This window comes from Ctenocephalides felis, unplaced genomic scaffold (genome assembly GCF_003426905.1).
Source record: "Ctenocephalides felis isolate EL2017-DRISC unplaced genomic scaffold, ASM342690v1 CF-g0.4_SCAFFOLD_03573, whole genome shotgun sequence".
Taxonomy (NCBI): domain Eukaryota; kingdom Metazoa; phylum Arthropoda; class Insecta; order Siphonaptera; family Pulicidae; genus Ctenocephalides; species Ctenocephalides felis.
The window spans coordinates 5,882,532-5,900,770 of NW_020539727.1; the positions used below are offsets into that span (position 1 = coordinate 5,882,532).

Here is an 18,239-nt window from a genome sequence, read left to right on the forward strand (position 1 = left end):
AAGAATTCCTCTTCGGCTAGCGACTCAAGGGGGTTTGCAAAATGATTTACAAGTTTAATTTATTCAATGGCGTGGTTTTATTTCCTTCAAAATTGCGAAATAAATTTATATTTATAACCCGCTGAGATGTGTTTTCATTAATTTATTGGGTAATTTGCGGGCAGGAATCAACCGCGGAATAAAACTGGTGAAAGTATTATGGAAAAAAATATTTGTGCTTTGTTTTTGAAAGTGAAATATTATATTATGTATGATTTAATACGCCTTGGATATTATACACAACATATACCCAACAAAATTATTTCTTTCTACAGAGTCAAGTCCAAATTAATTTTTAACTTCCCGAAGGATAAGTTTGTTTTAATAAAAAAATCCGACGCGTTGATTTTATGTTTTCTCGACGTTTCAAGCCCTTCTGAATCGAATGAGACCAACTTTGAAAAAAGTATGTGTGTGTGTGTGTGAACAGATTTTTGCCGTAAATCGACGTTTTCTCAAAAACGGCTGGACCGATTACAAAAACTTAAAAGCCATTCGATGTACCTCAATGAGGACTAGCGCGACTATCGGCGGGGCCATTTCTTTTTAAATCGCAAAAAAGTGAAAAAAAATTCGTTCACGTTTCAGACCGCAATTCTGAATCGATTTTGAAAATTCAAAAACCGTTCGAAAGATATTGGTTGGGAATCGTGCTGATTAGTTTTTGGTAAAGATCGGCCGTGCCGTTTTCTTGTATTAAAGTTTTTAAAAAAATCGACGACTTTTTTGACGGTAGATACCGTAGTCTTGTAGATCATACCAAAATATTACGACCCTACGGCAAGTCGTTTAATTTTAAAAATTCATCAAAGTTTGCAAAAATTAGTATCGTTCTCTTGGCATTTGTCAAAATTAGACCTTTGATCGACGTTTTCTCAAAAACAACTGAATCAATTTCAGAAATTGAAAAGACATTTGATGTATCTCAATGAGGACTATCGTTTGTCAGTTATGTGAGACGATCTGCTGAGCTGTTTCTTTGTAATTAAAAAAAGTGTTAAACGTTTCGTCATAACATTTAAGCTCATACTACCAAATCAATTTAAAAAAACAAAAACTGTTTAAAAGATATTATAGTTAGGAATGATACTGATCAGTTTTAGGTGAAAATCTACTGATCCGTATTCTTGTAATTAACTATGGAAAAAAAATTAAGCCGATTTTTATGAAACTTTTTTTGGCGATATATATCATGGTCTTATAGAATTTACTGAAATATTACGGCCTTTAATATAACCAAATTACTAAATATTACCAAATTATTGATTTTTAGAAAACACTCCTAGTTAACGTGTTCGTTCGCTTTCAATTATGTGTAATAAATCCACTCGGAATACTTTTAATCACTCATATTTTTTTTTTATTAAGTCAATAATTTACACATATCGGGAGTTCAGGTAGCGTGCCTAAAAAAAAATACCAATGCCGACTAGTTATAAGTTTGTTTTTTTAATTTTGGTAACTAAATTCCATCTAATATTTTTGGAATAAAGTGGACAAATTTAATTTAGTCGAGGCCATGTTCGACATACAGTATAAATCCCACTTTACCGAATTGAAATACAATTATTCTCTACAAAAACCGCACAAACTGGCATGCAATAATATTTTAATTAACCATTTACACACAAATGTAAACACCAAATTGATAGAAACTAATATTTGTTTGAAATGAGAACATTACATGAAATTTGTACCGAGCTATAGTTATATGCAAGTGGTTTATTACTTAAATTAAATTATATTCAATTCAAAATAATTAATTGCACATATATCAGCACAGGAAGAATATGTTCTACTAATTAGTCAGCAAACAGAATATGGTTGCTATGTAAATTGATTTGCTATTGATGGTAATAATTAACAATAATTGATATTGGAGATTATTGAAATAATGATGATATGTTGCATCAAACATAGCCCTGGGTTGTATATATACCCATTTAGTTTACAAAGGCGTAAATTGATTTGACATTTCGTGGATTTAATGTTCCAAAATAGAACTGGAAACTGAACATAATGAGTGAATTAACCAGAAATTGCACGTCCTGGTAGTTCCTGGAATATTTTATCCTGCAGGACCTATTATCGGATAATATAGCTATGTTATATTATCCGTCTTTTGTGGTAACTTAATATGTTTCAAATTTCAATTCAAAGAGTATGCTGAAGATTTGGTATTCTTGGTGCACTGATTTTATTTTCGTAAATCATATATTCTGGACGTTGGCTCTCAATGTGTTGATTTCCTGGACCTTATAGTTCAATTTGCATAATAAAATGTATCCAAATATGAAAGGCAATAGTGACGTCAACTGGTGAAGGAACGTTGCCGAGGACAGTCGAATAGTCTAGATTGATTTACCTTATCTGTTCATCTACGTATAAAAAAATATATACTAATCTAGTTGCTATTGGTATTTTGCCTTAAGGCAAGTTACATGAACTTCCCGAAATGTGTAAATAATCGACTTAATCAATAAACAATAAATTACTTTATGAGTGGATTTATTACACATAATTGAAAACTAACAAACACGTTACCTCGGAATATTTTCTAAAAATACCAATTTTTATAATTGAACCTGTTTAATGGTTTAGTATATTCATTAAAACCAGGTACTCTATCGTCATACCAAGTAAATCGGCTAATTTTAATATTAACAAATGTCAAAAAAACTACTCATTTTCTTGAACTTTGATAAATTTTTAGAAATATACTACTTGTTGTAAGGCCGTAATATTTCAGTAAGTTCTATGAAAATCAGCTTAAATTTTTTTTCAACAGTTATTTACAAGGAAACGGTAGATTTTTACCTAAAACAACTAATCAGTATTATTCCCAACTAGTATCTTTCGAACAGTTTTTGATTTTTTTAAATCGATTCGGTAGTTTGAGCTTAAATGTGGACGAAAAGTTCAACACTTTTTTTCAAATTACAAAGAAACGATTTAGCATATCGTCTCACAAGACCAACAAACGATAGTCCTCATTGAAATACATCAAATGGCTTTTAAATGTTTGAAATCGGTACAGGCGTTTTTGAGAAAACGTCGATTAAAGGTCTAATTTTGACAAATGCCAAAAAACGATACTAATTTTTTCAAACTTTTGATGAATTTTTAAAGCTAAACGAGTTGTCGTAGGGCCGTAATATTTTAGTAAGATCTAGAAAACTATGGTATCTACCGTCAAAAAAATAATTTCAAAAATCGTCGATTTTTTTTTTAAACTTTATTACAAGAAAACGGCCCGGACGATCTCTACCAAAAACTAATCAGCACGAATCCCAACCAATATCTTTCAAACGGTTTTTGAATTTTCAAAATCGATTCAGAATTGCGGGCTAAAACGTGGACAAAAAAATTTGCACTTTTCTGCGATTTACAAAGAAACGGCTCGTCTGATTGTCACACAAAACTCAGAAACGCTAGTTCTCCTCGAAATACATCGAATGGCTTTTAACGTTTTGAAATCGATCTAACCGTTTTTGAGAAAACGTCGATTTACGGCAAAAAATCTGTTCACACACACACGGACACACACGCACACACACACACAAACACGCATACTTTTTCCAAATTTGGTCTCACTCAATTCAGATAGGCTTGAAACGTCGAGAAAACATAACATTAGCGAGTCGGACTTTTTTTTATAAAAACATAAACTACTCCTTCGGGAAGTTAAAAATATATACTACTCTATAAATTTTTAACTGAATAATATTTTATAAACTCATCTAACTATCTTGATATTTTGTATCTTCTATAGATCTGGAAATCCATTAAAACTATATACCTTGTTTCTCAGAAGACGAAGTGGATAAGATACAACAAAATTGGGAAAAATACCAGAAACATCATAATAAAAAAGCGCAAACTTTGACATAAATACAGTATTATCACGTTGAATAATGTTTTCACATTAAAACATTAGGGATTACCGAAAATAAAGACCTTTATGCGGCCTAAATGCGCACCTAAAATGGTTCATAAAAAATAATGCCCGGGGAGCAAAATATAGAACAATAAAAATATTGTTTTGTGCGAAGTAATAATAAATTCTGTAGATGAACTTATTTATATATAAATATAAATATATATATATATATATATATATATATATGTATGTATAAATTAGGGGGGTCCTCAATATGAACATTTTCGAATTTCCTTGCTCCCATTGGCTCAAATGGTTCCAAATTGCTAAAAAACAATTCTCTGAAAGTTTTAGCTTGTTAATATTAACTTTTCGATAGTGCGCAATTTAACTTCGTATGGAAATAGCATGGAACAAATTTTGAAAATTAAAAAAAAAAATAGTTATAACTTAGCAACAAATGAATTAAAAGTGAAAATTCGTGTACTTTTTTATTAAAAATTCGACGCCCTACAAAATTTTGCTGGGTATGTAAATAGTATGCTATTTTCATACAAATCTTTGATTGAATTGCGCTCTATCTAAAAGACAATATTAAAAGCTAAAACTTTCAGAGAATAGTTTTTTATCTATTTGGAACCATTTGAGCCCTTGGGAGCAAGGAAATTCGAAAATGTCCATATTAAGGATCACCCTAATATATATATTAGATGACCCGAGAGATGTTATCCTGTATCTACGTCAACAATTTTTTAATATCCTATACTAATATTTACCGTTTACCTAAAAATAATAATTAACTTTCCTTTGGAGAAGTTTGTTTTCATCAGAAAATCCGATTCGCTAATTTTATCTTTTCTCGACGTTTTAAGCCATTCTGAATCGAATGAGACCAAATTTATAAAAAAATGTGTATATGTGTATGTAAACAGAGATTTTGCCGTAAATCGACGTTTTTCGGCATGAACCGATTTCAGAAATTGAAAAGCCATTTGATGTATCTCAATGAGGAGTATTGTTTGTCAGTTTTGTACGACGATCTACCAAGCCGTTTCTTTGTAATTTAGAATAAAGTGTTAAACTTTTCGTCCAAATTTAAGCCTAATTGTAGGCATAAATTTCTATTTCATAACGTTTATCACTAAATCCCAGCGAACTTTGTGCATGTCAGAGCACGTAATATATATGGTGTGATTCAGCCTAGTTCGTTCGCAGATAACACCTGTACTACCTGTACTACCTGTACTACCTGTACTACTGTACTGCGAATATTACAGAAGCTAAATCGATGTTTACACAAGAACGATTACTTTTTATGAGCTGCCCGGTCAGGTGCTATGTTTGCATAACTCGCACAGGTTCTCAAACATTCTCAAAATTATTCATCTTTAAGTCAACAGAGTGCAGTGCAAGCGAAGGCGGTTTTTCTCTTCAAACTAACATTAGAAAGAGTAATGTCAGCATTTATTTGTATTACGAAATTGTTTCAACATACGAAAATAGTCGGATAATACTTATATACAATTTACAGAAACTTTTTAAAAATTGTATATAAAAAATTTGAAAATACGTCTCGGCCGATTGTTTCTAAAATCTAATTTACGTTAGTTCTAATCGATCTAATGGCTTTTCAATATTTAAAATTCACAAAACGTCCACTAAATGTAATACTAATTCCAATTTTGGATCTAAACGATTCAGAAATGTTAGAAATGAGAAACGTCCTTTTGCAAAGAAAGAGTGCGCGTAAGGTTCACTCGCGATTGAAGTAAAACTTATTTGCTACTGTACAAGATGGCATTTAAGTAAAAATAAATACATCAAATAACAATTTCGTATAATGTTCATTAGTAATATGATAACACTCGTGATGCAAACATTTATTAGTGCCGACCATTGTACTCATTTATATAATGATAAATTATAAATTTTATATTTATAATAGCATTAAAAATATGTATAATATTTAAAAACAATAATGTATTTAAAGTCATACTTCAAATATGATCGGTTTGCCATTGTAATTGAAATGAAACTTTATTAGAGAAATGAAGTAATTGCTGATTAATAAATTCTATTATATTCGTTCACACAGTGAATCGTGTTAAACAACGCCTAAACAAATATTGGTTTCGCAACTTCACTTATCATTTAATAATTGTGTTTGAAGAACTTCATGTAATTAAACTTAACATACATTCATTGACTGCTTGTATTTTTTTACTTTTTCGCTGGTGATATAATCTGGTTCTTTTAACAGCTGTAGTATCTGTTTCGCCTAAAAAATATTTTCCATTTTAATAACTTCAAAGATATATAGAAAATACGAATAACATAAAAATAATTTCTAATCAATAAACTTACGTTTAGTACACGGCACAAATTTTTAAATTGTTCATTAAAATATTCTTGTGATACAGGCATTTTTATTAAATCAAGATTTGTACTATGATGTAACTTTAAAATGTTTATTTATCTATGCCGATTTCCCTGTTGATATCGGTACGCATACAACGTTGATTCCGGTATGCATACAACAGATTTCTATTCACATACACGACGACTAATCACAATCGACCCGTATTGAAATGATATCATCAAAAGTGAATTATGAATTACTGGCAGTCTACTCGGCCGTAACGCACTTCCGTTACATTTGTACGGATTTACACCCTAGTCGCGCCTAAATAAGTTTTACTTCAAAAATAAACTTCTCAATCTGACACTATAATCATTATTATTAATCTAATATTAAGTGTGGCATTACAAAAATTATATTCTTTGTATATGAATAATAAAAAATAGATTGACTATCACATTTATGTGGACCGAATGAACACTCAGCATATGAATTATAAACTTTTTTAACTTCCCATAGAGTAAGTTATTGTAATCGTCGAAAAATCGAAATTGAAAATTTTTACATTTTTCGACGTTTTGAAGGTTTTTGAACATTTTGGCATACCTCAAAAAAATGGATGTGTGTGTGTGTGTATGTATGTATGGATACAATTTTTTGTCCACGTTTTCAAGTATATCGAAAATAATTTAGATATTAATTGAAATTCTTATTTAAATTCTTATATACTTTAAACGAATATTTTCAACTTTGCAATTTAGTTTCTTATAAATATTAGACAATGTTACAGTATTCATTTATAATAATCTATTTGAAAACATTCAATATTCTTCGAACATTTCGATTCGGTACGGGAAGTTCCAGCAATTTGCCTTAAGGCACGATGCCATACACCCCAATTGTTTTAATCTATTTTCAACCGATAGTTTGAGTATCAATGATTTAATATTTCGCAACATAAAGCACATAATTTGTGCTTTGAAGCTTTCGGAATGCCCAATGGGTCGGCTGGTTAACTTTTGTATAAGCCAAAGTCTAGACGCTGCATAAACAGAAATTAAGGAGTTTATTACAACAATAAGAGTAGCTCGAAACTTGCTCCGATATTAAATACATCTTTGCAAATTATAATGATAGAGTTACAAAGATTATTTAAAGGTGCTAGGATTAATTAAAATGAAATTATAACAGCGAAACAAAGGTATCAGATAGATAATTATTTTGACCAATGTGAATTGAGATTTCACAACTTTAAAAACGTAAAATTTTTGAAGTAAAACTTTTTTAGGCGCGACTAGGGTGTAATTCCGTACAAATGCAACGGAAGTGCGTTGCGGCAGAACTGTACGTCATTAGCTCTCGATTAAATCATTTCTATACGGGTCGATTGTGATTAGTCGTCGTGAATGTGAATAGAAATCTGTCGTTGTATGCGTACCGGCATCAACAAGGAAATCGGCATAAATAAATAAACGTTTTGAAGTTACATCGTAGTACAAATTTTGATTTAATGAAAAATGTCTGAATCAAAAGAATATTTTTCCCTGTTCCTTGAAGATGATAAAACAAATTAAGCATTTGTGCCGTATACTAAACGTAAGTTTATTGAATTAGAAATTATTTCTATATTATTTGTTGTTTTAATGGAAAATATTTTTTAGGAAAGACAGATATTACAGCTGTTCAAAGAATGAAATTATAACTCCAGCAAAAATGTAAAAAAATACAACCTGTCAATCAATGTATGATAATTTCAATCACATCAAGTTCTTCAAACACAATTATTACATGATGAGTGAAGTTGCGAAAACAATATTTGTTTAGGCGTTGTTTAATATTATCCACCGTGTGAACGAATATTAGAGAAGTTATTAATCATCAATTATTTCATTTCTCTAATGAAGGTTCATTTCTAAATGCTAATTACAATGACAAACCAATTATGTCATATTTAAAATATGACTTTAATTACATTATGTTTTTTAAATATTATACATATTTTTAATGCAATTATAAATATATAACTTATAATTTATCATTATATAAATGTGTATAATGGCTGAGATAAATAAATGTCTGCATCAAGAGTGTGTAATATTTTATAGAGATTTTAAAAATGAGTTCTAATTTTGTTACAATTTTTTTGGGTTTCGTACCAAGATTTTAAATTTTTAAAGTTCCCTTATACGGTTCAAACAAATTGTAAAATTTTCAGCTTTTTTTTTAAATTATTCTAAACTGAACAAAGTTTTATACTTTGAATATTAATTTTAAATTTACAATTTAGTTCAAGAATATATTTATTTCATATGCGTAATTCTAAGAAATACATGTATCCTCCCACATTCTTAAGTGTTTTGTGCGATAAGATCGTCACTGTATATTATATGAAAATAAAACATATAGTAAGTATAATTATCTCTTTAAAAATATCTAGGACAATTGTTATTAAGTATTGATCATTATTCATTGATCATTGATTTCTTCGAACATTTAATTATGGTGCAGGAAGTTCCAGCCTTATGGCACAATGTCTTGCACCTCTAGTTCATTAATCATTAAAAAGACTTTCATAATTTTTTTTAACTAACTGTAGCTACAGAAATCCGTATTTTCATGAAAACATCTCCTACTTAACAACTTGTTTACTGCTTTTTCTTTCCCGACTTCAATTGCAAAAAATAACATCGTCAAATTGAAAACGCGACAGCGATATTATTTTCAACAGAGCGTTTCTGACGTTTGTTAAAAGTTGCATAGAGAATTTATATTTTACAATATTCTTATTATTATTTTCTCCTACGAGTCTTGTCTTGTTATTCTCGAGTTACACCAAGATATAGAATTTTCCAGACTACCTTCGATGACAATGGCGTGGAAATCTATTGTGGAAAAGATGGAAAAAATCGCCTCGATGCTCACCGACTTATTGATTTTTACTTAAGAGTTTTTTAATATTATATCATACTAATAACTTGCTTTCATTGGTGGTTTGACTCTGGTTTCATGGGTTCTATGCCCTCCATTATTTTTTTAAAGCCTTAGTAATATGATTTAGATGTCTGATCGTCTTTTAGCTTCATTCATTTTTTTAATGAAATTTTGAAGGAGAAGTTTTTATTTGATATGTATTTGTGTGAGTCGATTTTTTACTATTAGTTGATGATGATGTCAAATTCAAAAATCTAAAAGTTTTTAAATGAAACTCTGAAAGAACTCGCGTTGGTTAGTTTTACGAGACCGTCAGCCAAGATGTTTTTTTAGAATTAGCAGAAAAGTGCAAACAAATTTGTCCACGCTTTTGCAAAAAAATTTAAATAATTTAACTAATTTTGAGGTCTACGAAAATCAGTTTTATTATGAACATGTATATTAATATTGCGACAAATTCAATGCACTTTTAGAACAAATTAAATTGACAATTTGAAATAATTTGATTGCATTATTATTGATTTTTTAAGTTATCAATTTACTATTTTCACGGATATTTTGATTGAGTTTTTCACACAAAATTACAGATATCTGAAACTTTGAACAAGAAAAACATACTCATTTTTTTGATAAGTAAAGCAAGTTTTCCAAAATATTTAAATAGCTGATTTTATTAAAGATAAGCAAATTTCTCTATCAGTGTGTAATAATTTTATTATATTGATACATTACCTACTGTATAATATTTTTATAATGTCAATTATTCATACGTATAGGGCAGTTTATGCAAATAGCCCAAAGAAAAAGGCTTCTTATACCTAGTTCTACTATATAATAAAAAAAACTTTCAAGAACGAAATTTTTCTTAAATTGTTTAAAATAGCACTTTTTTAATTACAATATATGTTACAACTGTTAATTAATTTAACATCTAGTAACAATAATGAAAAATAAAAATAGTACATAAAGCATAGATTTATTTAAATGGATAAAGCATTGATAAATAGTGAGTTTGGTTTCAATTATATCTGCTCTGAATAAAAAGAGATTTTCATTATTATATTTTATTGGCAATAAATATATGTGTATACAATTATATACTTTATGATTTTCATGATTTTTAGAAGTGCAAACAATTAGCAATATATTTAGTTTTGAAATTAATTCATTTTTACACAAGTTTTATAATTAAGAACATCATTTTTTAAACAAAATGGTATTATATTTTAGTCAAATTTTAACTTTCCGTAGAGTAAGTTATTGTAATTATCCAAAAATCAAAATTGCAAATTTTACCAGCTTCATTTACCACACTTGGTACCATTTGGAACCACAATACCACATTTGGAAGGTTTCTGAACATTTTGGCATAACTTAAAAAAAAACTGTGTGTGTATGTGTGGATACAATTTTTGGTCTGAAATTTCGGGTGTAAAGATTAATTGGTGTAAATGATTAAATCAATAGTCGATTCCTATTGATAGGGAGATGTGCTGATTAGTTTTTGGCAAAGATAGGTCTACGTATTTTGGAGATACGGAGCTGAATGTGCAAAGAATTGCAGTTTTTGAGAGAAAGAAGCATCCGATTTAAATTATTTAAAAAAAAACCTTTTGTTTGAGTTATTAAAACGATTATTTTTGGGGTAGACATAAATAAGAATAATTTTCATTTTTTTTGTATCGAAAATAATTCGGAATTTAATTCTAATTCTGCCTAAAGTTCTAAACCTTACTTATATATTTGAAATAAATAATTTTAACCTTACGAATCAGGTTATATAATTGTTAGAAATATGAGATAAGGTCTTCTATTCTAACTCCGCTTGATTAACTTTTCATGTAAACATATATAAACATTGTAGTCCTATTTTTAAGCTCTTTTATTTAGTCTTTATAATATTAGGTTGTCAAATATCTCCCTTCCGCTTTTTTGCTCTTGGTTTATAATACGAAAAGGCGGAAGGGAGATATTTGACAACCTTATACAAATAATGAAAGTTACAATATTTATAATAATTTATTTGAAAGCATAAAATTCCTTGAATATTTCATTACAGTACGGAAAGTTCCAGCAATTTGCTTTGAGACACGATGCCATGCAGCACTAATATAAATTTGATATGGATTTGGAAAACTTCTTGGTCTAAACAGACTTCTCGAAACATTAAAGACTTAAGAAGAGATATTTCAATCAAATATAAATTTCTAAATAAAATAATTTTTTTTTAATTTTTTTTTTGTTAAGTCTGACTAAAACTTAACAATAAATTTTGTTAAACAATTATATAACTTATTATGCTTCACGGATTTTTGAGAAAATGGTGGTGGACCATTTTACCCATAGATCTCGCTTTTCTCTACTAATAAATTGTTTGAACTCAGAAGATCTGAGGAATTTCAAAAACAAACAAAGCTCTAAAGTATTCAATTTTTTAATTGTTTGCATCAGTTTAACGCATCATATTGCTAATATATCACATATAAATACCGTTTTTACAACACCTGAAAAATGCCTTAAAACCTATTTGATTATGGTCTCATCTGCTCATATCCCATTTATTCCACATTGCAAAAACTGTTATAAAACACGTAAAAAATTTACGATCCCTTGTTATATGCGAATGCGTTGAACGTTATTTGAACTCTCTGACAGCCATAAATGCTAAAATAAATATTATTTTATTCATCTATACTTCCCAATTTGAATTTTATGGATATCGTAAAAGATTTTATTTGGACAATTTGATTTAATTGGAAATGTAATGTACAAAGTGTGGAATGAATAGTGATTTGATACGTGTTGTAATAAATATTAAAACAATATTTTTTTGTAAATTTAGATAAATCCTACATTGTGTATGCATCGATAGTAATAAAATATTGTTTATGTTCAAATCTTGGGAGAATTAATTTCTAAAGTCTAGTTCATATGTGCACTCTTCAATCTGAGATCAACTTTCTAAATATTCCAAATCTAATGCCAAACAAATGAATTTCGATACACGAAACAAAATTCTAAATCATTTTTTTAATAAGTAGAAATATTTTTTTGTATTCTTAAATAATGTAGTACAATAAACCAAAATGCTATATGCATAACTTAAAAAAAATGTATATGCAATTTTGGCCTTGTTGCGTTATTTATTAAACTGAATTATATAATTTCATCTGCCAACATTATACTATTGACTGTATTATTTAAATTTCTATCACATTAACTTCTAGACATTACATTTTTCTCGCATATTATATTCTAATATTATCTAGGCTCATAATTTCACCTAAATTCAAATTTCAAGTGAATTGACATTTCTAGCAGATGACAGTTGAAATGTTTTTATGTCAAACAGTGATAAGCGGTTTTTTGTAATTTTTTGCCATTTATTTCTATAATATTACTATAGTTTTAACGTGCATTTTACAAATGAACACAAATTTTCTTTGACAAACTCTAAAAAGCATTATCAGAATTCGAATAACCGTTTAGGAGAAGTATCCAGTCATACACATGTACAGAAGACTTCATTATATATATATATATATATATATATATATATATATATATATATATATATATATATATATATATATATATATATATATATATATATATATATATATATATATATATATATATATATATATATATATATATATATATATATACAAAAGATGTATTTCATTATACATTTCATCTTCCATGATAAATTCTAGTTTATACAATGATACAAATAGAGGAAGATTGGGTCAAACTATACAATACAAAACTTTTATAATTAACAAAATTATGGTAACATCATCATCTGAAAATTGTTTCTAAAACTCTAGATCATATACGAGATCATATACTAGATCTATATCATATTGCATATCGTATATGCAATATACATATATTAATATAAATTATTTTAGAGGAAATATGCAATTAATAATTAAATTATTTTACTAATGTTCAGACAAGAATTAAACACTACATTTTTATTATCTTATATAACTAGCATGGTTACATTTTAAATTTGAAATAAAATTATTGTTGTTAATTGTACAAGTCAGAAAAATCATATAACATAGGGTAAAGTAGGGTTTAAAGGCTGACAGGTATAAAGGTCCATCATCGATCTCACAAAAACCAAAGTTCATAATTTTTTAACACCAATATTTGAAAGTAAAGGAAAAAATATGTATGACTTTGCCTTCTTTTACCTTAATTATTGTAGCATTGCTATCTAGCCATGAATTGCAATGTTCAAAAATTCATAACAAAAGTATTTTCTTTCGTTGTTATTTTTTGGATGTGAGCATTCTTGTTTAGTTTACGAAACCTTAACAAAAATTTTAACTATACGTTATTTAAATGTTTAATAAGATGTACTGTTAATTTTAAGTTACATTCAACAGTTTTTTTCATATGAACTCTATAAAAGTTTACATCTGGGTGGTGTAAAAAAGATATATTGAATCTTTACCCTGGCAAAGGTGTATAAAATAAAAAATAGAAAATAAAAAGTAGAAGTAAAAATAGTTATTTTACAAGTGTTAAATTAAGTAAATAGTTATTCCAACTATGCTGATGAATGTGTCCGACAAAATACCAGATCAAGGTTATTTACAGTGTTATCTGTGTAAAAAATGCACTCATGAAATTCATATTTTGCATTGGTTGAATAATGTAGCTGTTGTTTTAAAAAATCCCTCGAAAATTAAAATAAGGCATTGGACCTGTTTTTCCCCTGGCCCTTCCAATTTACCTCGTCTATAGTGTGAAAGGAGCCTGCTTACAAATTTTTGAATGCCAAAAAAATCACATTTTTTACAATATTGAACTAGTTAATATTTTCTTAGCCCAAAAAAATCTCGATTTGAGTGAGTGCAATGGGCGAAAAACCATGGACTATAGTGTATGACTTTTTCACTAGTTTTACTGAACATAGTCAGAAAGTTGTTTATTTGATGGGTGTTATTTTTTGTTATATGAATGGTTTGGTTTTTACAGTATACTTGCTCAAAATTAAGTTGGACATTTTTGCCCTGGCCTACCCTACATATTTGTCAAAGAAAATTATCTCTGATCCAACTGTCTATGATATTATCTAATCCTTTACACATTTCACGGATTTTATTCCACTTTACGCCAATGTCCTGTAGAACTTTGGTATAAGTATTAAATATAAATGAATAGCTTAAAATATAATTGACAAGTATAAATATTCAATATTTCTATAGCTCCAATCTTAATAATGCATTGGCACATAAAGTAAGATGTGATGAAACATCATCATGTAATCAGAACAGAGTTGATCACGATCCAACTTTATTGTTCAAAGTTTCATCTTCTTCTAATGAAAATTTAGTACTAAAATACTAATTTCAAACTAAGTAAGTCAAAACTATAATAATCCAAACACATCTGTGATCCATTCTGATGACTACCATTCGTCCGTACGCTACTTTCATATATATTAACAAAAAATTAACAAAAAATTATTTCGAAATTGAAATAAAAAAAATTAACTTCTAATTTTTTGTTCACTAAAATCTAATTATTTTTTCACACACTCATCACAAGCAAAATATTTTTCGAATCATTCTAATCGGATGTTCCATTCTCTCGAAAACTTGATTTCTATTTTCTGCACTCTTTGCTCCATATCTACAAACCGCTAGACTTGTCTTTGCCAAAAACTAATCAGCACGTTTCCCTATCAATAGGAATCGAATGTTTTTTGAATCATTCTAATCGGATGCTCTGTTCTCTCTAAAACTTGGTTTTTATTTTCTTCGCACTTTGCTCTCTAAACCGCTGTACCCACCATTGCTAAAAAGTAGTCAGCACGTCTTCCTATTAATAAGTGAATTCATTCCCCCAAATTGTTTAAATGTATAAAAATGTAAGTGGTACAAATAGTCGAAAAATTGTGTCCACACAAAACGCACACATTTATTTATGTCAAGGTATGCCAAAATGTTCAGAAACCTCTGAAACGTAAAGGTTTTGCCATTCACCTCACTTTTCCCTAAAATTCAATATATCCATTGACAACTATATACAATTTCAACAAAAAATAATTTACAACTATGATTATTATTAAAACTCCAGAAAAACATTTAAAAACATATTTATCAACTTCTTCCAAACAAATCACCTTTGATCGAACATCAGCACCGGCATTTACCCAACATATTCCAATCAAATTTCCGTAGCTCTCTATTCATTTTACCCCATTTTCCTCTACAGTTTCAGTATGTGCATTTGACATAGATGAATAGATAGCTACAGAGTGTAATCGACAACTCTGAATCGGCAACTATGAATGCTGCCAACTTGTATAGGATCATGTAGGAATATCTCTGCCATACTGGCATAGTCCTTTATTAGCAACGATACAAGGGAAGCACGTACACATTATCTATCGTATATATTTCTATAATGTATATTATATATTATATAAAGCATTTCTACATTTCGTATCTGCAAAGGAAAGATGCTGCTACCATCTACTGGAGGGATGAATTTAGACGTGAGGGTGGTTGGGAGAAAGGTTATCAGAGAAGCCTTATAATTTTCATAATTAACTTCCCGAAGGAGAAGTTTATGTTTTCATCAAAAAATCCGATTCTCTAATTTTATGTTTTCTCGACGTTTCAAGCCATTCTGAATCGAATGAGAACAAATTTGGAAAAAGTATGTGTGTGTGTGTGTGTATGTGTGTGTGAACAGATTTTTTGCTGTAAATCGACGTTTTCTCGAAAACGGCTGGGCCGATTTCAAAAATTTAAAAGCCATTCGATGTATCTCGACGAGTACTATCGTTTGTCAGTTTTGTGGGACGATCGGCCGAGAGGTTTCTTTATAAATAGCAGAAAAGTGAAAAATTTTTCGTGCACGTTTTAGCCCGCAATTCTGAACCGATTAAGAAAATTCAAAAACCGTTCGAAAGATATTGATTGGGAATCGTGCTGATTAGTTTTTGGTAGAGATCGGCCGGGCCGTTTTCTTGTAATGAAGTTTTTAAAAAAAAAATTTCGACGATTTTCATAATTATTTTTTTGACGGTAGATACCATAGTCTTCTAGATCATACTAAAAAATTACGGCCCTACGACAACTGGTTCAGCTTTAAAAATTTGTCAAAGTTTGCAAACATTGGTATTGTTTTTTTGGCATTTGTCAAAATTAGACTTTTGATCGACGTTTTCTCAAAAACGCCTGAACCGATTTTGAAAATTTAAAAGCCATTTGATGTATTTCGGTGAGGACTATCGTTTGTCAGTTTTGTGCGACGATCTGCCAAGCCGTTTCTTTGCAATTTGAAAAAAAGTGTTAAACTTTTCGTCCACATTTAAGCTCATCCTACCGAACCGATTTTAAAAAATCAAAAACTGTTCGAAAGATATTAGTTGGGAATGGTACTGATTAATTTTAGGTGAAAATCTACCGAGCCGTTTTCTTGTAATGAACTGTTGAAAAAAAAAAATTAAGCCGATTTTCATGGAACTTTTTTTGGCGATATACATCATAGTCTTATTGAACTTACTGTAATATTACGGCATTACGAAAAGTAGTTTAATTTTAAAAATTCGTCAAACTTTACTAAAATTATTATGGTTTTTTAAAGTAGGATTGATGAAGTATATTATTTACACATTTTTTTTTATTAAGTCAATTATTTACACATATCGGGAAGTTCATGTAACTTGCCTCAAGGCTAAATACCAAACCAACTAGTTTCAAATTTAATTTATCAGTAATTTGTATCGATGTTTATGGAACTAAATCAATATCTAAATTTTTAATTCTTACAAAAATTGTTACAAGTACATTCAGTATGTCAGGCACATAGAAATATATTTTATGTGGTTGATATTTGCATCTAATTTTATAAAGTGTTAATGATTTTTATTGGGACCAATTATATGATTTTTAATATTTATTTCATTGGCTAGATCGTGACACTTTCTGTTTGATTTGAAAATTTTTTTTATTTGATTTTTTATTCCTTCAAATTTTATGATTATTTAACACGTTTGCGGACAGTAGAAGATTCAGCAAGGTATAAACATTGCCAATCATAATATTTTTAAGACTAATTATGATATTCATAATTTGATTAAACACCGTTTATATGAATGCTATAGCATCCACGTCCGCGGACGTGTTAATATTGCCTATCAAAAATATTATGGGCGTGCGTATACTTGTATTGTATATATAGATAAAAAGCAGCTTTTCAAGACGCACATCTAGATATTAGAAAGAAAATCTATATTGTTTCTGATTTTTTTAAACTAAATTTCTACACATTTCAAACCGCAGTACGAACCTTCCAGAAAAAAACTGCAGAACATTATTATATAGAATTTACAAAATATCAATAAAAATATACAGTGTTAAAAACTAATTAAAACTATTGGTGTATGGCATCGTGCCTTAAGGCAAATTGCTGGAACTTACCGTACTGTAACAAAATATTCGAGGAATAGAGTTTTTAAATAGATTATTATAAATACTGTAACATTGTTTTTATTTATATGAATTATATAAACTGAACAGCAAAATTAAAATTATTTGTTTGAAGTATAATAAACTTTAGTCAGAATTAAAATTAAAACCAGAATTATTTTCGATATACAAAGAAAAAAACAAATTGAAAAAAAATGGCAAATTTTTTTTTTCCAAAAGCAATTATTTTGTTAATACTACAGAAAGTTCTTTGATCTGAATAATTCAAATCGGACGCTTATTTCTCTAAAAACTGCCAATTTTTGCACATTCAGCTCCGTATCTTCGAAATGACTGGGCCTGTCTTTACCAAAATCTAATCACCTCTTCTCCCAATCATTACAAATAGAATGTTTTTTAGATCATTCAAATCGGATACTACGTTCTCTCAAAAACTCGATTTGTATTTCCTGCACTTTTTGCTTCGTACTTTCGCAACGGCTGGACCTGCCTTTATCATAAAAGACATGCAAAACACACACACACATCCATTTTTTCTGAGGTACGCCAAAATGTTCTGAACCTTCAA

The 18,239-nt window shown here is 28.9% G+C and overlaps 1 protein-coding gene across 1 annotated transcript in view; it reads left to right on the plus strand.

Moving 5' to 3' along the window:
• The window catches only part of LOC113389443, a 338,511-nt gene that overhangs the window by 151,826 nt on the left and 168,446 nt on the right, over positions 1 to 18,239 (plus strand).